Source organism: Phyllostomus discolor, chromosome 2, assembly GCF_004126475.2.
Source record: "Phyllostomus discolor isolate MPI-MPIP mPhyDis1 chromosome 2, mPhyDis1.pri.v3, whole genome shotgun sequence".
NCBI lineage: Eukaryota > Metazoa > Chordata > Mammalia > Chiroptera > Phyllostomidae > Phyllostomus > Phyllostomus discolor.
This window is the reverse complement of record NC_040904.2, coordinates 114,518,727-114,545,048: the sequence shown is the minus strand read 5'-3', so window position 1 is coordinate 114,545,048 and position 26,322 is coordinate 114,518,727.

Here is a 26,322-nt window from a genome sequence, read left to right as displayed (position 1 = left end):
GAGATGCAAATTAAAATCACAACGAGATACCATTTCACATCGGTCAGAATGGCCATCATGAACAAATCAACAAACAAGTGTTGAAGATGATGTGGAGAAAAGGGAACCCTACTGCACTGTTGGTGGGAATGCAGATGGGTGCTGCCACTGTGGAAAACAGTATGGAATTTCCTCAGAAAACTGCAAATGGAACTGCCTTTTGACTCAGAAATTCCAGTGCTGGGATTATACCCTAAGAATCCTGAAACACCAATCCAAAAGAATCTACACACCCCAATGTTCATAGCAGCACAAGTTACGATAGACAAGTGCTGGAAGCAACCTAAGTGCCCATCAGTAAATGAGTGAATTAAAAAACTATGGTACACTTACACAATGGAATACTACACAGCAGAAAGAAAGTAGGAACTCTTACCCTTTGCAATAGCATGGATAGACCTGGAGAGCACTATGTTAAATGAAATACGCTAGGTGGTGAAAGACAAATACCATATGATCTCACCTATAAGTGGAACCTAATCAACAAAACAAACAAGCAAGCAAAATAAAACTAGAGACACTGAAATTAAGAACAATCTGACAGTAACCAGAGAGGAGGTGGGAGGGAATAATAGGGGGAAAAAGGGAAGGGTCCTCAAGGAACATGTAAAAAGGGCCCATGGACAAAGCCAAAGGAAGGTAGAATCAAGGGTGGAAGGTGGGGATGGTTGGGGTGGGGGGAGTTGTGGGGGAAAATGGAGACAACTGTACTTGAACAATGATTAAAAAACATTAAAAAAAAAGAAATGAAATGAAAACTATAAAGTCCACACATATTACCATATTACCAAATTTGCTCAGAGAGCTGAATCGAGTTTGGGTCCTGGCTGTATTACTGACTGATCTCAATATCTACTTTTTAAAAAATATACTTTATTGATTATGCTATTGCAGTTGTCCCATTTTGCCTCCTTTATTCCCTTCTGTCCTGCACACCCCTCCCACCCACATTCCGTCCCCCTAATTCCTGTGCATGAGTCATACATATAAGTTTTTTGGCTTCTCCATTTCCCATACTATTCTTAACCTCCCTCTATCTATTTTGTACCTACCATTTATGCTTCTTATTCCCTGTACCTTTTACCCCCTTCTCTCCTCTTTGCCTCCCTGCTGATAACCCTCCATATGTTCTCCATTTCTCTAGAACAGGTTTTGTTCTTGTTTTAGTTGTTTGTTTAATTTGGTTTTGTTTTTTTAGGTTTGGTTGTTGGTAGTTGTGAGTTTGTTGTCATTTTACTATTCATAGTCTTGATCTCCTTCTTTTTCTTAAATAAGTCCCTTTAACATCTCATATAATAAGGGCTTGGTGATAATGAACTCCTTTAATTTGACTTCATCTGTGAAGCGCTTTATCTTTCCTTCCATTCTAAATGATAGCTTTGCTGGATAGAGTAATGTTGGATGTAGGTCCTTGCCTTTCATGACTTCAAATACTTTTCTCCAGCCCCTTCTTACCCGTAAGATTTCTTTTGAGAAATTAGCTGACAATGTTATGGGAACTCCTTTGTAGGTAACTGTCTCCTTTTCTCTTGCTGCTTTTAAGATTCTCTCCTTCTCTTTAATTTTGGGTAATGTAATTCTGATGTGTCTGGGTGTGTTCCTCCTTGGGTCCAACTTCTTTGGGACTCTCTGAGCTTCCTGGGGTTTCTGAAAATGTATTTCTTTTGCCAGATTGGGGAAATTCTTCTTCATTATAGTTTCAAATAAGTTTTTGATTTCTTGCTGTTGTTCTTCTCCTTCTGGCACCCCTATGATTCAGATGTTGGAATGTTTGAAGTTGTCCCAGAGTTTCCTAAGCCTCTCTTCATTATTTTGAATTCTTCTTTCCAGCCAAGATGGAGGCATAGGTAGATACATTGTGCCTCCCTGCACAACCAAAAGAAATGTAACAGGGTGTAGCCAGGGAGACCCCAAATGGGGATTTGTAATGAGTCCCAGAACTCAGGGTGTCCAGGAAATATTAAAAATATGGGATGTTCTTACCCCACAGTTCTTAACTGGGGGATAGGACACATGGAACAGGGCCATTGAGAGCTGTTTTGCACAACAACAGTTTTGCAAATAACCTTTGGCATGGTCATTTAACATATCTATAAGTTTTAACTGGTTTCTTGGTTGTGTTAAATAGCTGTGGCTATGCTTTGAGCCAGGAGGATGGGAGTGACTTCCATCCAGGATTTAACTGGAAGACAACTCCACTTGGTCACAGAGTCTGTGTAAGAGCTTGGAGATGATTGGCTCCACACTACAGGGCCATGCCTGCCCAGACTTACTATGGCAACCAAGAAAGACTGGAAAGATATGAGAATGCTGGCTGATTGTTGGAGGAGTTGGAAATGGGGCTGCAGAGGAAGATTAGTGCTAGGATTTGAACCCAGGCACAGTAGCCATGCTGGATGGTCCCTTTTGCCACATGGCTTAGGAAGCAGGAGAGACCTTGCTGGGAAGAAAAGGGGTGAAAGGACTCTTGCTGGCAAGCCATGAGGAGTGCCACACAGTTTTGAACTAACTGGAGATCACAGCAGCGACACAGCTGGTGGTGCCAGGAACCAAGGGGCTACCTGAGCCACAGACATCTACTTCTTTTCCTGAGATATGGTACCCTGGACTGGGCAAAGAGAGAAGGAAGGACTGTGTGCATTTGTGGGTATTCTAAAGGACTTTAGTGTTTTAATGAAGACACTAAGTCATTACTCTGTAAGTCTGTATAACTTTTTGAATAAATAATTCCTTTCCTTTTCACCAATCTCTGGCATTGAGAGATGTCTTTCTCTGGCAGTGGGCAAGGCAAACCTAACATGGGGGGAGACTCTCAGAGCACAAAGTGGGGGCCATTCAGTAATAGTACATCATTCACCCTACTTCTCAGGTCTGTTCTGTAACAGAAGGACAATAACAAATTTAAAACAAAAACCAGAACTGCCAAAAATCAAACTATATGGAACTCCAACAATCAAGGAGTTAAAAAAAAAAAACAACATCCAGACTGGTAGAAGGGGTGGAGATAGGCAGCTGGGGTGAAGAGGACTTTTAGCAAGGCAGCAACTAGAGGATCTGGGTTGGCCAGGTGGCAGGTGGTGGACTGGGTGAGGCAGTGGCAGGCAGACTAGGAGGTCCCACATTTTCATGTGGATAAACTGGGAGGAAAAACTGGGGAGCAAGATAGGCCACACAACCCAGGGTTCCAGCATGGAGAGATAAAGCCTCAAAACCTCTGACTATAAAAAACCTGTGAGGATTGTGGTGGCAGGAGAGACTCCCAGTTTCACAGGAGAGTTCATTGGAGAGATCCACAGGGTCCTAGAATGTACACAAACCCACCTACCCAGGAATCAGCACCAGAAGGGTCCAATTTACCTGTGGGTAGTGGGGAAAGTGGCTGAAAGCTGGCTGAGAGTTGAGCACACTGCACTCTTCCCTGTCTGACCCCTCCCCCACAATCAGTGCCACTACATAATGAAGTGAGTTGCTCTGCCCTGGCAAATACTTAAAGACCCTCTCCTTACTATGTAACAGGCATGTGGAGACAAAAAAAAATGGCCCAAATGAAATAACAGATCAAAGCTCCAGAAAAAAAAGCTATGAAGAGATAGTCAACTTATTAGATGCACAGTTCAAAACACTGGTAATCAGGATGCTCACAGAAATGGTTGAGTACAGTTGCAAAATAGAGGAAAAAGTGAAGGCTATGAAAAGTGAAATAAAGCAAAATGTACAGGGAACTAACAGTGAAGGGAAGGAAACGGGGACTCAAATCAATAGTTTGGATAGAAAGAAGAAATAAACACTTTACCATAATGGAAAGAAGAAAGAAGAATTCAACATCCACTTTTATATAAAATATCCTCATCACTGCTGTGGGATGAACAGCCAAGCTCACCATAGAGGATTGCTGGCTCCCACACAAAAAAATGCCAGCACATTGCAGCCCCTGTGCTTAATTTCTGGGCTTTTCTCTGCTTTACCAACTGTCACTCCCTTATAGATCTCATCCACTCCAGGGCTTATAATCCCATTTAAATGCTAATGACTGTAAGATTTATATCTCCAGCCCTGATGTCTCCCCAACTCAGGACTCAGGACAACTTCATCCAGCACATCCACACTGAGCTCCACTCACCTACTCCCTTTCTTGTTAGTTTTTGGCTCAGGTGCAAAACCTTGGTGTCATTCCTAACTCCTTGCTCCCTCCCCCACCTTTAAAAAATAACAGCTTTATTGAGATGTATTTGACATACCACAAAATTTGGATTTTTAAAGTGTACAATTCAGTGGTTTATATTCACAGTATTGCACAACCATCATCACTCATTTCGAAACATTTTTATTATTCCTAAAAGAAACCCATGAGCAGCCACTACATAGTCCCACCTCACACCACCCCACCCAACCCCCCTGGCAACTATTCAACAACTTTCTGTCTCTGTGGATTTGCCTATTCTGGATCTTCCATACCAGTGCAATCATACACTACATGGTCTTTTGTGACTGTCTTTCACTTACCATAAGGCTTTCAAAGTTCATCCATGTTGTAACATATATTAGCACTTCAGTTCTTTTCTATTGCCGAGTAATATTTCATTGATTGGATATACCACATTTTGTTTATCCATTTATCAATTCACAGGTTATTTGGATTCTTTCCACTTTTTGGCTATTATGGATAATGCTGTTATGAATATTCATATGCAAGTGTTTGTGTGAACATGGCTCTGCTTTTTGGAGGTATAACCTAGAAGTGAGATTTCTGGGTCACATGGTAATTCTATCATGAGCTGCCAAGAGGTTTTCCAAAGTGGCTGCATCATTTTACATTCCCACCAGAAATGTCTGAGTATTCCAGCTTTTCCACATCCTTGGCAATGCTTATCATCTATCTTTTGATTTTAGCCATCCTAATGGATATGAAGTGGTATCACTGCAGTTTTGGTTTGTGTTTCCCAAATGACTAATGATGCTGAGTATCTTTTCCTGTGTATTTATTGACCACTTAAATATTCTCTTTGAAGAAATGTATATTCAAGTCCTTTGTCTATTTTAAAAAATTGGCTATTCATGCTTTTATTGCTGAATATTAATAGTTCTTTACATTCTAGATGCAAGTCCCTTTACAGATAAACAATTTGCAAATACAGTGTGTGTCAAAAGTAGGTTTACAGTTGTTCATATGGAACATAACACAATAATTAATAAATAATAACACAAGACACTTCATGTACTAACAACTGTAAACCTACTTTACCCTACCCTGTGTTTTCTCCTATTCTGCAAATTGTTAACTTCACTTTCTTTATGGTGTCCTTTCAAGCATAAGTTTTTACTTTTGATGGAGTCTAACTTATTTATTTTTTTCCTTTTGTCCCTTGCGCTTTTGATGTCATACCCAAGAACACATTGCCCAAGGTCATGAAGACTTACTCCTATATTTTCTCCTAAGTGTTTTGTAGTTGTAGCTCTTCTAACATTTAGTTCTATGATCCATTCTAAGTCAACTTTTGTATGCCTATGGCATGAGATAGAGGATTGACATCCAAGATCAAGGTGTAGATAGGTTTGTGTTTTGTTTTGTTTTTTTTTTGGAAGTCCTGTCTCCTTGGAGTACAGATGACTGCCTTCTTGCTGTGTCCTCACATGGTCACACCTTGGTCAATTTTCCCAATCTCCTTCTCTTATAAGGACACCCACCATACTAGATGGGGGCTCATCAATATGACCTCATTTAACCCTAATTACTTCTGTAAAGGCCCTGTCTCCAATACAGTTATATTCTAAGGTACTGGGGTTATAATTTCAATATATGAATCTTGAGGGTATATAATTTAGTACATCATATCTATCAATCATTTATTATGTAAGTGATCAGTGAGCTGATACAAAGATATACTTACCTCCATCTGGGGGCCCAGCATGGCTTTGACTCAAAATGCTTTGAACGCCCACCCTCTGGCCCCAAGACAGTCCAGAAAAGAAGGACGATAAATCATGAAAACTTGTCCCATTTGTTGGAAAAGCTATGAGACAATGAATGAAACAAATCAGTGAGATATCTCTTTTTGTCTACAAAAATAGTGCATTACAATCACATACCAACCAAATTTAAAGGTGGACAGGACCTTAGTTACAAAGAGAGGCATAAGGCAAAAGTGAAGATGGTATTGCTACTCTACCAGGGCCAGAGATGTTTATATCCTAAGCCATGCTGACATTTCAGAAAGGGCACTTTTACCCTATGTGGGTTGCAAAATGAAATGATAACTACTAGTTGCAAGGGGCTGCTGCTTCCCTTATGTTTCCAATCCATGCCCTGCTTTCCTTCTCCATTCTTCAATACACATTCTCACAAGGCACCTCTGGACAGTATGCAAGCAGTGGGCTAAGTCCTGTAAGGGTTACTCACCGCAACCCAGAGCCCCAGTTCTCTAGGAGGGACCCTTCAATTGCCCACATGTCCTCCCTTTTCAAAGCAAACTTGAAGATGTTAGTACCATTTCAGCATCTTCTGAACAGAGGCTTGGGAAGCTGCAGAGAGGGCAAAAGATCACCTCTGTCTGAAAAATAAGACAAGGTAAAGCATGAAAATGTGAAAGGGCAAAAACCTCTACGATGTTGTTGGTGGACATGGAGTACATTTTGTTATCCTCAGCAGACACCTGGATGTAGATCACTGGAGTCGGATAGCTTTTCAGCAGACTTGTTGGTTTTCTAGAAAAGGAAAAGAACAGATGAACACTGAGCATTTCTATCTGCTATTTCTAAATAAAAATCAGTACTAAACTTGGTCGGGTCTGGCAGCTCTACCCAGCCTGGAGGAGGGCTGTATCTTCCTCTGCGACAAGTAAGTACCCTGTGTGATGAAAGGGACTGAAGGAAACAACACCCAGTTACAGCACTCAACTCAGCATGAGACAAAGCCTGCCTTGCTTCCCCAATGCTGACAATGTCGCTGTAAAAGGGATGAATGAGGGTTATCTCATTATGGGGCTGGAGGGGATCCCATGCAAGTCATCAGTTTATGGAACATTGCAGGGCAGGTGTCTTTTTACTATAAGTTTATTTTAAGGGGCTCTCAGGGATCACAGTTCGCCCAGAGGCTCAGGCTGGGTATGTAATGGTCTGGGGCCAGGGGTTGTGGAAGGGAGGCAGGACTGAGAGTGAGCACTATGTCTTTTTACAACCAAGTCACTGAAAAAAAGTAAATTGTTCCCAATCACCAAATGGGAGCCTAAGGTAATAAAAATGAGTAGAAACTTATTTTCTTTCTTCTTGGTAGGTACCTGCCATTGTAAGCAGTGATTTCATTTATAACCTTGATTACTCTTCTAGGAGTGGGTACTCTGCTCATCACCATTTGCATGTGAAAACAGAGGCTGTTGCTGTCACTCGGGGATCACCCTGCTAGCAAGTGACCAGGGCAGGGGCAGGTCCCACATCCCTCCCTGGCAGGTAGCACAGCTTCTGCACAGAGGGGCCTAGGTTACCTGAGGGTCCTCCATGGATGGCTGCTGGAGATGCCCCACAAAGAAAGTTGGCACACTCTGAGCAGCTTTTTCCAACCCCAAAATCCTCACCAACAGTGTGTAAGAAGGCAACTCCTCATCTCCCACACTCTTCTGTCTTCAATTCTTATAAATGAAAGTGACATTGGTTTTTAGAAGAAGCCAGACCAGCATTTGAACCCTGATTCTGCCTTACTTTCAAAAACTGATTTAACTCAGTGAAGCTCCAGTTTCTTCATTTGTAAATGGGGTTGACATGAGGATTAGAGATAATGTATGTATTGTGCAGTGCCCAGTACAAAGTATGTGCTAAATAAAGTGATAGTTATTGTTATTATCAAGAAAATGTTCCTGAGCTCTTGCTCTGGAGAGGCTCCCAAAGTGTGGTTGGGCTTGACTCTAAGAGATACATGGAGGGTGTGATGGCATCAGCTTGCCACCCTGATTGGACAGTTTGCTCCTCAGCTACCTCACTTGTGGGCTTTTCAGAACAATTTCTTATGTCAGCTTCATTATGCCTTCCAGGTGGCAGAGTCACTCATTCATATGGGGCTAAACTACCTGAATTAGTATAAAGTAAGTGTTAACCTGGGGCTGGTCGAGCCAGGTACACAGGAAGTGCACTGATGACACATCAAAATCCCTGATGGCTCTGTGCCACTGGTTACAGTTCATTGTTGGGAAGGCAGCAATCTGATTAAAGAAAATGTGAGTGAATGATGACTCCACACAGTGTCTTTGTCCTTGCAAGGCACTTATCTTTTAAATGAGTTGCTTATTAATCCCAAAGAATAAACCTTTAATGGACATCAGCTTTGGGAGGGGGTTCTTAAATTATTCTGAAAGGGAGTTAGTGACCCTCAGCACTGCCTTGTGTATCTCACCAAATCACTGACCCTGTTGGTTAGACAGAGAAAGACACTGACCCAGGCAGGTAAGGATTCCAGACCTGAATGATTCGATCCACTCTACCTGGCAGCAGCCAGTTCTTTCTCTTGAAGAATGAAAACTGCTTTGACTCCTTTGTATATGTGAAAAACCATGTGATCCTGCTGGTGGGACTGCAGACTGGTACAACCACTATGGAAAACAGTATGGAATTTCCTCAGAAAACTAAAAATGGATCTGCCTTTTGACCCAGCAGTTCCACTGCTGGGACTATATCCTAAGAACCCTGAAACACCAATCCAAAAGAACCTAGTCACCCCAATGTTCATAGCAGCACAATTTACATATTAGCTAAGTGCTGGAAGCAACCTAGATGCGCATCAGTAAATGAATGGATCAAAAAACTATGGTACATTTACACAATGGAATTCTATGCAACAGAAAGAAAGAAGGAGCTCCTACCCTTTGCAACAGCATGGATGGAGCTGGAAAGCATTATGCTAAGCGAAATAAGCCAGGCAGTGAAAGACAAATACTATATGATCTCACCTTTAACAGGAACCTAAACAACAAAACGAAGAAACAAGCAAAATATAGTCAAAGACCCTGAAATAGAGGACAGGCTGACGATGAACAGAGGGGAGAGAAGAGGGAATTTCAGGGGAAAATGGGAAGGGTTTACCGGAACAAATTTAAAGGACACATGGACAAAAACTAGGGGGAGGGTGGTAATGGGAGGGAAGTGGGGAGGGATGGGTAGGTGGGCTGCAATGGGAGTAAAAGGGAAAAAACTGTACTTGAACAATGATTAAAATAAAATTTAAATAAAACACAAAACAAAACCATATGATCCTGTTTTGCTTGCCTTTGGACACAAACAGGGAATGCGTGACCTTTTCTTGCCTTGGCATCTTTTCTCACATTCTTTATCTCTTTGATCTTTTGCTTGACATTTGTTGTTCCCACAGTGCACCCTAAAATATTTACAGAAAAACAAGACACAGTTTCTTCATATGATCAGTCGATTTCTGAAAAGTGACTGATTTTTAAAGGTTCCAGGTTCACTTTCAACAGTGACTAGTGTTTCCTTCTTTCACCCCCAACTCTTCCACCATAAATGGTCTGAAGTGAAGACAATGTGTGTAAAGAAAACAAGACATTGTCCCCTCCTTCTCTTGAAAGCACTTGGAAAGGTCACACTTGGGGAGGTAGGGAATAGAAACCATAAAGAAGCCATCTCATTCTCAGGAAATGAACTTATTAAATCTCTATGAAGTGCCAAGCTTTGTGTGCCAAGGCCCTTCCATACAGGATCTGCTTTGATTCCCTACAGAAACTCAGTGAGGAAAGCATATTGACCTCCATCCTACAGGTAAGGAAAATTATACCTGGAGAAGTTAAGCAAATTATCATCAAGAAAATGGTGGAGCCAAGCCTTAAACCCAGGGCCGCCCTACTCCTAAATCAGGCTCATTGACTTAATCAACCAGTTTTATGCACCAAGTAGCCAATTTTGTCCTAAAATAATTTGTACAGATATTTTTAGTCAAATGACATTTTGGCTTTTGAATCTACTGAACACTAGAATTAAAATAGGAGCATCTCACAGGAGCAGTCAAGGGCCTTCCTATAGTTTTCAGACAATAGTCTCTCTAGAAGATCATGCGGGAAATCCCCACTCTACTCACCAGTGCATGTTCCACCCACCCCATCTAGCTCACCCTAACCTCTGACATCAGCCTTGTCCAAGATGACTGACCTTGGAGGTGGAAAAATATTTCATCTTTAGCCTCCCCTCCCGCCCCCACCAAATAAGAATTCTTTCATCCTTTGTGACTTCAACAACTAGTTGAAGGATAATTGGTTTTGTCTGAGTGTTGTATCTGCCATCACAAATCACAAGTTCAATGGTTTTCTGGGAATCAGGGAGAAGAATTTGCTATTCAGAAAAGTTCAGTTAAAGCTAGGGCATGCTTCACCTCCCGGAGGGAGGGCGGTGCTGCTGCCATCCCGCTGACTCCGGTAAAGCAGGACTGATGCAGTCTTGCTGATTTTTCAAGAGAAGTGGGACATCTTTATTTTTATTGGAAACTTCTAGAATTTTAAATGTTGTTGTTCAGTTTTAAAACATGTTCTAAGTCTCTCTGTGGCTGCTTGGTCTACTACTGCTTCATGGGAGCTCTGCTTTAGGGGTATGTCACTATGCTAGAGGACAGGAAGTGTCCAGGAATGGAGGAGGGGCCACATCTCTTGGCTTCTCCTGAGCTCTTGTTGGAGCTTCTAGGCCATGAATTGCAGTAGAAAAGCAGAGTCATTTCTAAATGCCTAGGGCATGTGATTTCCGCATTATTTGGGACTGTAGTTGAGTCCTGGGCCACTCCTAGCCAATATACTGGCAGTGAATGGAGGAAACAACTCTGCTCCATGGCTTCCCCCAACAGTGACAAAGGGCTGGGTTGGGCAGAGTGGCCTGCAAGTCACTGCGACCCAGTCCTTCCCTCCCTCCTTTTCTGGGTAGCGGGCAGGTAAACAGCCTTGAACTTGCAGCTTTTTCATCTGCCAGGCCTGGGGGTGGGAGGGTAATTGCTGAGTGTAGATAATTAAGACAGCAGAGCCAGCCTATGAATCTGGGTGAGCACTTGAAGTGTCACAGCAACATAGCAAACTCTCAGACCCTTCTCATTTCCAGCGTAGAGCTGAAAGTTCTAACCAGGTGTGTCACTTTATTTTTATTTTTTAAGTAAAGGGAGAACAGCCAGCTCATTTGCATGATCTCTAGCAGTGCTTTTCCAACAGTCAGATAGAAATCCATGTTTAAATGGTTGTCATGGAAACCAGCCAGCATTGCTCTCCCCCAAGGTCTGAAGGAGAGATGATCAAAAGTTTAAGCAATCACCATGGAAACCTAGAGCAAATTCATCGTGGGTTCAGATCCTCTGCTACTAACTAGCAAATAAGTCTTTAGGGGTTGGGTGCTAGTGGCAGGTGAATTCTGACGTCCACTATGGCTTCTAGGATCAGAGCTGACTCAGAGGCCACAACCATAATGGGCTTGGAGCATCCATGGGGTCAGCAATGCAGTGGGTGTGTTCCCTCAAAGCTTGGACTTTTACTCCCCCTCTTCAGAGGTGGATCTTGGGGCCTCTCCTGCCAATCCTTCCTTAGAGTTTATTCCTCTCTTTCATCAATTTTCAGAGGATGGAGGGAGCTCACAGATCTGCTGTCACAAAACAGAACCCTGCTCAGGTTTGCAGGAAGGGAGACATTCAAGGCCCAGCCTTAGTGTCTCTATGACTTTGGTCAAGATAAATCCCCATTTCATGTTCTTTAACAACCAACACAAAGTCTGAGAGTCCAGCCTTCCATTGCCTGAAGTTACAAATGTACTTGAAAGTACTCCCTGCACTTCAGAACCCTCTTTGCAGTTGTTAGTTGTTGTTTTTTTTTTCTGTGATGGTTTTCCCTCTTGCCCACAGGGAGCTTATTTAGGAATATGTGGCTGACCTTAAGCTAAGTTTTGAAATCCAGGAGGCTCCCTTAAAGGTTGTTACCAGAAATGGAAACCAGAACTAATTCAAAGGGAGTTGTTGAATGAGTAGAATAATCTCCCTTGTTTTCTGACAGGGTTTTGACTTTCTACCAATCATTTAGGGGTGCGGGTACTCATGCTATAGTGCACAGTGGAGAAGTGTGTGTGTGCATGTATGTGGGCATGTGTGTGGACATGTGTGTGGACACAAGCATAGGACACTGGGGACACATTGGGGAGTGGATGGGAGATGGTCCCAAGAGAAGAAAGACCCTTGAAGAGCTTGTCACTACAGTACTCCAGTTTTATAGGTGTGTAATGTTTCGTGCTCCCAGACCACTGCTTTGGGGGAGAGATGGATTTGTTACGAATTCTGACTTCACAAATGAATTCCTTCAATAAGGATTTATTGAGTACCAATTATGTGTCATGTGCTACTCTAGGCACTCGGGACATAACAGTGAACTAAACAGAAAAAAATTCCTACCTTGGTGGGGCTTGCCTTCCAATGAGGGAAGATAGACCACCATAAACAACAAACATAAGTCAATAAATTTTAAAGCACATTAAAAGCACAATTAGATGTATGGATTTAAATGAGGTAGAAAGAATTGGGAATGCCAGGAGCAAGGACTGGGATGTCTCAATATGTGATAAAGTAGGCAAGGAGTGCCTCACTGAGAAGTGATGTTTGAGCCAAGACTTCAAGGAGATAAAAAAGTGATCAATACAGACATGTGCAAGGAGAACTTTCCAGGCAGAGGGAAGAACCAGTTAAAAGGTTCTAACTGTTTTTAAGGAGATTGGTGAGGCTGGAACAGCATAAGCCAGGGAGAGCAGTAGGAGATTAGGCCAGGGACATAGGGCTGTGTTGTCACACAGACCCTGGAGGACTTTGGCTCCTCTCTCCTGAGAGGAGAACCCAGTAGCAGACCTGGACAGATCTGACTTCTAGTTTTTACAGGCTCTCTCTGGCTGCTGTGTGAACTACCAGGGCATGATGGAGGTAGGAAGAGCAGTTGGGTTCTTGCTGTAAACCTGGGAAAAGAGGACAGTGATAGTCATTTGTTGGTAGCAGTGAGGTTGAGAGAAGCAGCCAGATTCCAGATGTATTATGAAGGCAGGACCAACAGGTTGGATATGCACTGTGAGAGGCAGAAGTAAAGGATGACTACAAGATTTTGGCCTAAGCAGCTGCATGATGGGCTTACGACCAACTGAGATAGGAAGATGGTATGAAGGAAAAGAGCTAGATTCAGGTTTGGATTTAATTTTGATGTCCATGAGATAGACCAGTGGAGATGTCTTTTAGAGGTCCAAGGCAGTTGGAAATATCAACTGAAGTTCAGGTAGAAGTCCCGGCTGGAGATGTAAACTTAGGAACTGACAGCAGTGTTACTGGGGCAAGTGTGGGGTGAGGGTGGTGGTGGTGATCATCAAGGGTGTGGTGCAACTCTCTTCAGGACTTTCGCTCCATAGGCTCTCTGAGTCTCAACATTGTCAACTTATCATCATGTCTGGCATGTCATAAATACCCCATACAGACAGACCACAGTGATGCTGATGGGTGTGTGTATGGGCGGGTGTTTCTTTCTATATGAGAGTTGTTTTGACCTCCAGAAACACTTAACAGTGGTTTTCAGCTGTAAGCAATTCTAGTGGCCCTATTTCTTTGAGGAAGAAAGAGGGATAGACAGAAGACTCACAGCAGAAAGAGGGGTCTGTGAATTTGGGCTGGATGGACCTTCAGAGCTCCTAACCAATTCTCTTTTTGAGCTGAGGGGAAATGGGGGCCTGAGGTCACAGCTCCATTAGTGGAAGAGCCCAGGCTAGAGTGGAGACGTCCTTGCTCTGGGTTCATTGCTTTTGTTTTGCCTCATATGACACCGAATTTTGAGCTGCTTCAGTTTCTGAAGGCTGAGTTTCAATTTCTTAGGATTCATGCCCATTATTGTTTAGAAAACCATAGTTTCCAGGTTTCAAGAAAATCTAATGAAAATTTCTAACAAACTTCTCAGCCATGCACATTGCACATCTTTTTCTAACACTCAGATGATTTAATGTCAGCAAATCTGAAATGTATGAAGGGAGATCTCCTGGAAGGGTAATTGGGGCTGGAAGGCTATGAATCAGAGGGGAAGGGCCTGAGAAAGACTCCTGTCAACAAAGAAGCCAGGTGGTGTCTCCCAGGAGGCACAGCTCCTCACTGATGTTCCATGGCAATGAGAACAAGATGCTAAAGGAAAAGAGGACAAAAACTAGGATTGCAGCTCTTACCAAAGCTCAGAAATATCCAGGCAGGGCTAGGCAGAAAGGCATCATAAATGAAATAAATGGCTATCGTCATTATGTGGGTGGCTGAGTCACATAAAATGGTATTAAATATTTTATTTATTACAAATGTACTGCTTGGTGAGCTAAAACCAGGCTCTTAAAATTCAGGAGTGGGGCCAGAGATGCAGTTGGGGGGAGCAGGGAGAGAGGTGAGGCCTTTAGGAAAGCCAAGAGCGAATGAACACCTGGAGAAGCTCTCATGTAGGGAGACACCTGGGTCATGAATGTCCTTTCCTCTCGGTGATATACACACCACTCCTGCCTTCCCAGTTTCCCTGTCTCCCTGCCCAGGGGCCAGGTTGGGACATGGACAAGAGTTTCTGTCTGGGCTCTGCACTGACTCCTTTTTCAGCCTAGGTAGGCAGGGAGTCCATCTGAAGATCACAAGGACAATGGAATGCAGATTGTATGGGCTACAACTTTCTCATTGTCCTACAGTGAATGACAGCATTTCTTTTTACCATGGTCAGAGACTCATTCTGCTCCAGAGTATGAATCGTTCTTTGAATGGAGGCTGTCCTAGAGCAAGCCACAGGGCCTGAGGGTTAGGAATTTACTGGCCCAGGTCAAGGGGGTGGCAGGTGGAAACTAGCACTAGGGTCAGGGAAATTGGAGTTGAGTCCCAATTCCACCTTTTCCAGCTAGATGACCAAATGGGCCAGGGCTAATGTGTACTCACCTGTCAAATGGGAGTGCATATAATTCATCCCTATGCTGGTTACCAAATAAATATAACACATGTCAGTGGTTCTGATCTTGGCTGCAAATTAGTCACTGTGAATTATCTAAAACATACAGATGACTGGGCCACATACCTTTGAATGGTGGATTTCAAATGGTGACCTTGGTCACGTATTAGAATCACTGGGGTCTTTTAAAAGTGTCCATGCTCAGGCTTTATCTCACACCAGTTAAGTCAAGATCCTGAAGGAAAGATCTAGGGAAAGAGATTATTTTTATCCTCACATGAAGACATTTTTTCATTGCTTTTTTGAGAGAGGGAAGGGGGAGAGTAAAACAGAGAGAGAGAGAGACATCGACTGGTTGTCTCCTGCATGTACCTGGACCTGGGAGTGAAACTGCAACCTAGGTTTGTGCCCTGACTGGGAATTGAATCTGCAAACCTTCATTTATAGGACAATGCTCCATCCAACTGAGCCACACTGGCCAGGAGCCTAGGTAACTAGATTTTCTAAAGTCCCCAGATGACTCTATGGCAGCCAAGACTGAGAACCACTGACGAATGTGAAAGTTCTTTATAAAATAGTGAGTGCCAAACACATATAAGATACCATCTTCAGTAACAACTTGAAAATTTAATATGAGATAGGAGTTCTGGCCAAGATGGAGGCATAGATAGAAACCCTTCACTTCCTCACACAACCAAAAGGAGGATAACAATGAAAGCATTAAAAGAAACAGTCAACCAGACCAACAAGATCAGTAAGACAGCAGATGTAGAGATCCCATGGCAAGGCAGTGGACTATGGATGCAGGACTGACTGAACAGAAAACTGAGACTCAAAGCTGACTGTGGACTATGGCAGTTGCCATGGTGGGAGAAACTCCCAATCTCACACGACAGTACATTGGAAAGTGAGCTAGAGCTCAGCAGGCAAGCTGCACTGTTCCCTCTCTGGCCCCTCCCCCACAGGCAGCATCACAGTGCAGCAAGGAGGGTTGCCCTGCCCTGGTGAGTACCTAAGGCCCCTCCCCCTTACAACTTAACAGGTGCCACAAGACAAAGAAATATGGCTCAAATGAAAGAACAGAGTGAAATGTCAGAAAGAAAGCTAAGTGATGAGGGGATAGACAACCTATCTGATGGAGAATTTAAAGTCCTGGTAATCAAAATGCTCACAAAACTGATTGAGTTTGGCAGAAAAATGAAAGAAAAAATGAAAGATACCCAAAACGAAATAAAGTAAAATATTCAGGGAACTAACAGTGACAGGAAGGAAACCAGGACTCAAAGCAACAATTTGGAAGACATAAGAAAGACAAAAAGAAAGACATAAACATCTGACTGGAACAGAATGAAGAAACAAGAATTTTAAAAAATGAAGAGAGACTTAGGAACCTCTGGGAACATTGAAATGTTCCAATATCTGAATTATAGGGATGCCAGAAGGAGACCAACAGCAAGAAATTGAAAACTTATTTTAACAAATAATGAAGGAAAACTTCCTCACTGTGGTAAAGGAAATAGACTTCCAGGAAGTCCAGGAGGCCCAGAGAGTCCCAAAGAGGTTGGACCCAAAGAGGAACATACCAAGACACATCATCATTAAGTCACCCAAGATTAAAGACAAAGAGAAAATCTTAAAAGCAGCAAGAAAAAAGGAGACAGTTACCCAAAAAGGTGTTCCTATAAGACTATAAGCTGATTTCTCAAAAGAAATCTTTCAGGCAAGAAGGGGCTGGAAAGAAGTATTTCAAGTCATGAAAGGCAAGGACCTACATCCAAGATTATTCTATCCAGCAAAGCTATCATTTAGAATGGAAGGGCAGATGAAGTGCTTCCCAGATAAGGTCAAGTTAAAGGAGTTCATCATCACCAAGCCCTTATTATATGAAATGTTAAAGGGACTTATCTAAGAAAAAGATAAAAACTATGAACAGTGAAATGACAACAAACTCACAACTATCAACAAATGAACCTAAAAAAGAGAGAAAAACAACGAAAACAAAAACTAAGCAAACAACTAGAACAGGAACAGAATCAGAGAAATGGACATCACATGGAGAGATTTTAGTGTGGAGTGGGAAAGGAGGAGTAGGAGGGAAACGGTACAGGAAAGAAGAATAATTGGTAGGCATAAAATAGACAGGGAGATGTCAAAATGGTATAGGAAACAGGAACTCAAAGAACTTATATGTACAACCCATGGACGTGAACTAAGGGGGGGGGATGATGGAGGGCAGGGGGGTGCAGGGAAGAGGGGGGTGAAAGGGGAAAATTGGGAAACTGTAATAGCATAATCAATAAAATACACTTAAAAAGAAAAAATTAAATATGAGGACGGTGATGTTGAGTCATTGGATGGAGTTTTCAACATAACTTTAAGAACTTCACAAAATAAGTATGAAGCTTAATAAATTAATAGTGAAGAATTACTAAAAAGACCTTCAAGAGACAAATTATTAGAAAAAATTATAAAACATATGAGAATAATGTAGAAACAATAGGAAAATTATATTCTTGTGATTAGATGATACCTCTCAGACTTGACATATACACAAGATACCAGCAGCTCTTCTTCAAATGCATACTCTGTACCATCAGTTCTGAGGGCAGCCTGAGACTCCTCATTTCTAACACTCCTAGGTAATGCCATTGTTGTGGGTCCAAGGTTTGAAACCTCAGGCTTTGGAGATACACAGACCTAGGTTCAAGTCCTCAGTCTACCATCTCTGAGTTGCTTGACTCAGTGCAGTAGTCCTTCTCTGTTTTGTAAGTAGTAGACCTCCTATCATTGCCCCCACCTCTGGAAATCACACCTTCCCAAACTCCAATCACATTTTTCAAATGGGCACTGCCAGGTTCTTATTGTCCCTGCCCTCTGTGCATCAGCTGGGTCATGATTGTACCAAGTATAGGCCAGACTTACCAATGAGGAGGACGATCCTGGGTAGTTGTACTGAGGACCAAGAGCATCAGTCAGTCTCTGTTGTTGGCAAAGCCCTGGGAGGCAGGGGTGTATTGCCATTTGAGGGAACTGACACATGGAGGGAATCAGAAGGGACAGAGAAACAGAGTTGGAGCACCTAAGCCCCTATTCCCAGGAGCTCCCAGCACTGAGTGGCTTTTCTGTTCTTCTCTTAAATAAGCTGTCCAAAAATTATTTTTGCTTAAGTCAGTTTGAGTTGGCTTTCTTTCATTACAGAAAAAAAGAAAAAAAAGCTCTGAACAATATTCAAGGAGAAATTATTCTTCTCTAGTTTAGTTATTCATCTGTAAGATATGGCTAATAACGGGATCCAATCATGAGGTGTTTTAGAGATTAAATAAAATACTGCATGGTAGGAGCTTAGCACAGTGTACGTAATGTGCCAGGGCCAGGCAGAGGTTGCATCCAGGGAGTGGCCCATTGTAAAGGGATTGGATTCCTGGTTCAAATCTTGACCAAGCCAACCTCTTGAAGTTCAGCCAGTGCCAGGATGTATATCCTCAGTCTGGTCCACACAAAATGACTCCCACGTGACTAGTACAGACTTGTCCTGCCACATTCCCAGCTCTGAAGACCCAAGACCAGCTCATCAAGTCCATGCCCGGACTGGCTGTGCATTTGAAGCTGTATAATGAGGGAAGGATTGGGACTTGGGTTCTCCCTTGGCATCTCTTGAATTCACTTGGTCAAAGTTCAGCTTCCAGGAAATCTAAATTTTTTCTGGTTTGGGGTCTTCCTGCTGCCACCCAGAAAGTGTCACTAAATCCAGCATGGTTTTTGAATTCTTAAAGATTCCCAAATCCCACTTCACACAAAGGCACCAACACCACTGTCCTAGGTTGATGTTACTGTCTATTTAATATCATATAGCATACTAGGGGTGCTCGAATGATGTCGCCTGGGATTTCTTTAAGTGGATTTTGCTTTTATTTTCAACTCAACAAATATTGATACAGCTCCCGGTATGTGCAAAGCATTCTCTGTGATGGGAATGTTGTCTCTCATTCTGCCTCCCCAGCAGCTGAGTGTGAGGCTTATAAAACCAGCAGCAAAGGGCATGGTGGAGGGTGTTACATGTGGAGCTGCAGCAGGAGTTGTCAGCAGAGTGTGGGATGCCTGTTGCAATGCAAAAATTATAAAGGTGGGAGACATCTGAGAATCTGACACACAAAAAGAACATGGCAAACCTGAGAAGAGTGAGAGCAGTACGTATTTCTAGAGCTGTGGGTGCATGGTTGGAACTTGAAATGATGGCTTTGATGGAATCATAGTAGTTCAGCTAGAAATGAAAAGAAAGAGAAAGTGCTAATTAATATTAAGATCAGACACCAGGTTAAGTAAGACACTCTAACAATATATAAAGCATTCTTCGATACACATTTCTTTTTTTCTTAGTTTTTTAAATATGTTTTATTGATTATTCTATTACAGTGGTCCCATTTCCCCCCTTTATTCCCCTCCACCTTGCGCACCCCCTCCCACCTGCATTCCCCCCCCCTCTTTAGTTCATGTCCATGTGTCATATATATAAGTTCTTTGGCTTCTACATTTTCTATACTATTCTTAACCTCCCCCTGTCTATCTTCTACCTACCATTTATGCTACCCATACTCTGTGCCCTTCCCTCCTCTCACCCCACCCACTCCCCTACTAATAACCTCCATGTGATCTCCATTTGTGTGATTCTTTTCCTGTTCTAGTTGTTTGCTTAGTTTGATTTTGTTTTTGTTTTAGGTTCAATTGTTAATAACTGTGAGTTTGTAGTCATTTTATTGTTCATATTTCTTATTTTTCTTTCTTCTTAGATAAGTCCACTTAACATTTCACATAATAGGGTTTGGTGATGATGAACTCCTTTAACTTGACCTTATCTGGGAAGCACTTCATCTGCCCTTCCATTCTAAATGATAGCTTTGCTGGATAGAGTAGTCTTAGATGTAGGTCCTTGCCTTTCATGACTTGAAATACTTCTTTCCAGCCCCTTCTTGCCTGAAAAATTTCTTTCGAGAAATCAGCTGATAGCCTTATGGGAACTCCTTTGTAGGTAATTGACTCCTTTTCTCTTGCTGCTTCTAAGATTCTCTCATCTTTAATCTTAGCTAATGTAACTATGATGTACCTTGGTGTGTTCCACCTTAAGTCCAACTTCTTTGGGACTCTAAGCTTCCTGGACTTCTTGGAAGTGTATTTGCTTTGCCAGATTGGGGAAGTTCTCCTTCATTATTTGTTCAAATAAGTTTTCCACTAGTTGCTCTTCCTCTTCTCCTTCTGGTACCCCTATAATTAGGATGTTGGAACATTTAAAGATGTCCTGGAGATTCCTAAGCCTCTCCCCTTTTTTTTGAATTCTTGTTTCTTTGTCTGTTCTGGTTGAATGTTTATTTCTTTGTTCTGGTCCACGCTGTTGCTTTGATACCCGGCTTCCTTCCCATAACTGTTGGTTCCCTGTACATTTTCCTTTATTTCACTTAGCATAGCCTTCATTTTTTCATCTAATTTGCGACTATATTCAACTAATTGTGTGAGCATCCTAATTACCAGTGTTTTGAACTGTGCACCTGATAGGTTGGCTATCTCTTGGTCACTTAGTTGTATTTTTTTCTGGAGCTTTGATCTCTTCTTTTATTCAGGCCATTTTTTTTTTGTCATGGCACACCTGTTACATAGTAAGGGGTGGAGTCTTAGGTGCTCACCAGGGCAGGGCAACCCACATGGCTGCGTTGTGATGATGTATGTGGGGGAGGGATTTGAGAGGGAACAATGGCTCTTGCTCTGCTCTCTGTTGGTTTTCAGTCACTTTCCTGGCTACCCGCAAGCAAATTGGGCAATTCTGGTGCTGATTCCATGGTGGGTGGTTTTGTATAAGTTCTAGGACCCTGTTGGCCTCTCCAATGAACTCTCCTGTGAGGTTGAGAGTTTCTCCCACTGCCACACCAACTCCCACAGGTATTTTCAATCAGAGGTCTGAGGCTTTATTTCTCTCCACTAGAACACTGGGTTGCACAGTCGGTCTCGCTTTCCAGTTGTTCCTCCCAGTTTATCTGCAAGCAAATGTGGGACCACCCAGTCCACCAGCTGCCAGCTGCTATCTTGCCCTCCCCAGTCCTCCAGCTGCTGCCTTGCCTTGAGTCCTCTCCTCCCTGGGCACCCATTTCTGCTCCCCCCACCAGTCTGGATTAAGGTTTCTTCTTTAACTCCTTGGTTGTCAGACTTCCATACAGTTCAATTTTCTGTTAGTTCTGTTTTTTTTTTTTTTAAATTTGTTGTTGTCCTTCTTTTGGTTGTGTGAGGAGGTACAGTGTGTCTACCTACACCTCCACCATGGCTAGAAGTCTCTTTGATATACATTTCAAGAGAGAGAAAGAAACCACTTGCTCAGGGTATAGACATGTTTTTAAAAAACACATTTGCATGTGGGAAGATGTGTTCAGGTGGTCTGGTGGGGTGTAGAGTGTGTACAGGGGGGTCAGGGGGTCTCGTCCTTCCCTTTATGCTTGATCAAGGCTAACACCAGCACTCTCAATTCCTGAGTAACCTGTTTGAGACTGTGTTGAAGTTTCTACTACCTGGTTTAGTTATTTCTGAGAAAACCAGACTGCTGCCTGCATAGCCACTGGCGTTTCATAGAGAAAACTGGCAAATTCTAATTTGGTTTTACTTAAACATTTTTGTGGTTGTTACCTGAGTAACCTAGTCTCCATGCACTTTCCAGCAAACATAGTTTATATTTGGAGAGGTCACTGCATGATTAAAGCTAATGTTTGGCATCTTCTCACCTTTGGGCAGCTTCTTCCAAGTTCTAAGGAAAAAGCACAAAAATCTCAAAAGGCTCAGAATAAATGGCCTTCCCACATCCTGCTCATGGCGACCAGGAGCTTTTTCTCGATTATTCTCATGTCAGGAATTCCCCCCTCCTCTACTTTGCTCATCTAAATGCTTCCCATTCTCCGAGGCCTCTCCAATGCTCCAGGGCAGCCTGTTTGGACTAGACCATATGGCCCTCTTTGAACTCCAGGCAAGTCCAGCGTGATTGATATGTGTGTGTCCTTATTTCTCATTGAGAAGCATATAGCCCAAAGGCAAGGGTGCTTTCCCCAGGGCCCCACAAGGCTATTTCACTGAGTTAAAAAATTTTGTCACTATTTTAATTTTCAAGAATTTTTGTTCTCTAAATTTCCCTCTGTACTGGCATCTTCTTGTTTAATGGATTATATCTTTTCTGTCCAAAGATAACAATGGCATTTTATTGATATTTCCTGCCAGAAGGGGGAAGTAGGCTGCCAGCAATCTAGGAGGCTGTGCTGCCAATTCTTGGGCCTTAGGAGGGGGGCTCTCAGCTTTACACACCTCACTTAAGGATTTTCTTTTCTTTCTTTTTTTTTTTTTTGAGTTTCCTAAGTTACCATATGTTTATCTTCTTTCCAATGTCTAAATTACTACTGCTCTTTCTTCTCATTTGTCCCATCTTGTGGGGTTGTGTCTTCCCAGAAAAATTTGTTTCCTGTTGTTTAGACGCATTTGATTTAAGAGGGAGTGAAAGTAGATGTATGTGTTTAAACTACTCTATTTTCTGGAAGTGTGGGAAGCCTATTTAGAGGCATGTCTCAAGTTTTGAGATAATCTACAGTCTTAGAGGCTGCCTTGTGAGACAGGGACTCCCTTTTCCTGCAGAGGTCAAGCCCATCTGAAGTGTCTATGTCTCAAGATATGGTGGACAGGCTTTGCCTTAGACTGGGTTGGGAAAACATTAGATAAGATGTAATACAATCACTCAACCCCCCGATTATGTTACACTGATTTCAGGGTTTGAGTATGTTCAAGTCCAAAGTGCTTTTGTTTTTGTCTCATTTTTCATACAGTCTATTATGTACTTTTGTGGAGGAGTGGCTTTGGTGAAGAAGTGACACTTTGGGGGAGAGTTTGCTTCTTCTGGTTCTGTCACTAAAAGGTCACAGGTAGTAAAAGGTCAGTGTCTAGTGCTTGTCAGAGATTTGCCTTCTATGCCTCCTCAAAACAACAGGAGACGGGGAAGGAAAGCACTTCCAGTCTAATATACATAGTCCACGTGTTCCAGCATTTCCTAAGATAAGGAGAGAAGATCCTAAAACCCAAACAGGATGATGACAGCACTGGAAAAACAACTGCACTAGGAGATGCCTAGGAATTGCTCAGACTCCTCATGTTCTAAAAGGGTTCTTCTCAGCATTTTGTTGAACAGAAATCAATCTTTTTTTTTTTTTTTTTTTTTTTTTGCTGAATGGTGTATGTGACAGAGGCTGTGAGGGACAGATGACTATTAAAGAACTTAAAATTATCTTGCAAGATAAATGTCATCCGGAGGGAAGATGGTGGCTTTACTCTAGACAGCGTTTTTCTTGGCTTCTGTGAAGAGGAGGGAAACTCGCGGATCTGTGGAGAAACAGAGCAAGTGGGCTAGGTTACCAAATCATTTTTGAAAGCAGGACATCAAAATTATTGCACTCACTGGAAAACCAAACAGTAAGGAGTCTGCTACAGGACAAAAGAGGCCCAGGGATCAGCGTGAGGTCTAGGGGTGTGCAGACCCCAGGCCCACCCCGGGGTGCTCCGGGGTCTGCCCCAGGGCGCCTGGGAGAGGGAAGTCACTGCTCCCTCCCCAGAATACTGGGGGTGAGCAACTCCAGGGGAGAACGTGTTGCTAAAAGGAACAGATTGGACAGTCGGACTGGGAAAAAATCGACCAGGGACTATGAATACCCGTCCAGAGGCCTGGGAGGAGTGAGGGACACTAGCCGACAGGACCAGGGGCAGCCTGGAAGGGCGCCTGTAACCCTAGCACGGTGAAAGTGCAGAACGGTGGAGAGCACAGAGCCAGGCAGCGCTTGGCTTGCGCCCCATAGGGAGGCCTGAATTGTGCGCTGCGATCCGGGGAGAGACGTGGCACTTGGTGCGTTCCTACAGTGGTGGCTCAGAGATTTCCAGCCAGCCCCACCGGGGGAGCCGGGAAGGGTGCCCACACCCAGTCGGAGTGCAGTTCGGCGGGGAACACGGAGCTGGAAACAGCTAGGCGCGCACACCGTCAGGATGACTGACTCTCGCGCGCTTTGATCCCGAAGGGTCTCCTTGAGGCGCTTAGGGCGATCCTAGACCCCGAATCTCAAAAGCTTGGGGGAGGGGCGCACCCTTTTACGATCCCCAGGTAGGGCACAGTGAGTCCAAAAACGTCGCGGGTGCCTCCTGAGATCATAGAGCTGGAAACCTGCAGGACCCCGGAGTCCGGAAGAACGTGGAAGTGAGATCCAGAGAGCCAGTGTGTTCAGGAGCGGGAGCGCCCAGGCTGCCTGACAGACCAGCTGAGGTCTGGCTGTGAGAGAGAGAAGCATTTGAAAGGTCCCTCAGCCAGCTGAAGCCAGCAAGATAAGAAAAACTGGTCTGGCCAGTTAGAAACCAACAAGAAGGTTTTTTTTTATTTGTTTGTTTTTTTGTCTTTGTTTTTTGTTTTGTTTTGTTTTTTTGTTTTTGTTTTTGTCTGTTTGTTTGTTTTTTGGCTTTGTTTGGTTTCTCTGGCTGTTGCTGGTTGATTGATTTTATCTTGTGTTTTACGTGTCATTTTATTTTTCAATTCTTATTATTTTTATCTCGCAATCCCTTATGTTTCTCTTCCATTCATCCTAACATTATTCTTTCCACTCCAAATTTATCTCTCCTGCACTACATCTTCTGCTTTTCTTTCCTTATTTTTTTATCTTGCAAGTTACTGTAAATTTGTATTACCTTTTTCTCACTCTTCCGACATTTTTTATTTTTTTATTTTAAGAATATTTTGGTATTCTTTTTCTTTCTGTATAATCTTCTTTGCTTGGCTGGTTATACTGTCATTTGATAGGTTCCCCCTGGTATCTCAGTCACAAGGTATTGATAAGTTACTATCCTTCATCTGTGTTCCATCAATACACCTCTCAAGGTTCTATACTCTTTATTCTTGTTATCTAGTCCTCATAGATTCTGCCACAAGACTGTCACTTTACTATTACTGCTAGTAAGACCTAGTCTATACAATTGTAAATGCTTCTCAATAACCCTAGCTGATCTCAGCCCACTTTGCAATTTTCTGAACTTTACCATTGTGGGGGTTGTCTCTATTCTTTTACTCACTACTCCTATATACTAATCTTTAGTCCAACCCTACCTTAGAATCTGACCTCCCACAGCCTCACAGCTTTCTAGATCCAACTAACAATCCTTTTCTCCCCAATAAGAGTCTTACCTTCTTTCCATCCTTTCGAAAACATGGATAGTGGCATGGAGGATCACGGTTAACACTATAAGGAGCCAAAGGATAACCCTTCTCTTCTCTACTGGCTGCTAAAGTAAATATCATAGTAGACTGTCTTGCTGTTTTAAACCATTTTGCCTTACTCCTCCAACTGATCACAAAAAAGAATAGGGGGAAGCTGTGAGCACCAGGATACACGAAGGAGATTGCACCACTGAATCTCACAAATATTCTACCACAGAAGTTCACACCATAATTAAAGGGAATTAGAACAGATCAAATTAACAAACAAGAAGAAAAAAGAAGAAACCCATGAACAATGAGAGAACAAAGAAACAACCCCCAATTGAAGGGAAATGAGGAAGCCTCAGGAAAAATGCTAAATGAAATAGAGGCAACTCAACTATCAGATAGTGAGTTCAAAACAATGATTACCAGGAAGTTCAATGAACTCACAATGAGCTTTCAGAAATTAGAGGGAAACTACATTAATCTCACTGCAAACTATATAAACATGAAAAAGGATATACAAGCTCTCAACAAAGGTCAAGAGGAAATGAAGAATACAATTTCTGAACTGAAGAACACAGTAGAAGGAATGAAAAGCAGGATTGATGAAGCAGAAGATCGGATTAGCGACCTGGAGGACAAAGTAGAAAACAGCATCCAGAAAGATCAAGAAAAGGAAAAGAGGCTCAGAAAGAATGAAGAGGGGTTAAGAGAAATGCAAGACAATATGAAACGTAATAATATCCATATAATAGGGATACCAGAAGGAGAAGAAGAAAAGCAAGGGATCGAAAACCTAGTTGAACAAGTAATGAAGGAGAACTTCCCTAATTTGATGAGACAAAAAGTCACACAAATCCAGGAAACACAGAGAGTCCCAATCAAGAGGAACCCAAAGAGGCCCACCCCAAGGCACATCATAATTAAAATGACAAAATTTCAAGACAAAGAGAGAATCTTAAAGGCAGCAAGGGAGAAAAAGGAAGTAACATACAAGGGAGCCCCAATAAGGCTAACAGCTGACTTCTCAATGGAAACACTTCAAGCCAGAAGAGAATGGCAAGAAATACTCCAGGTAATGAGAACCAGAGGGCTGCAACC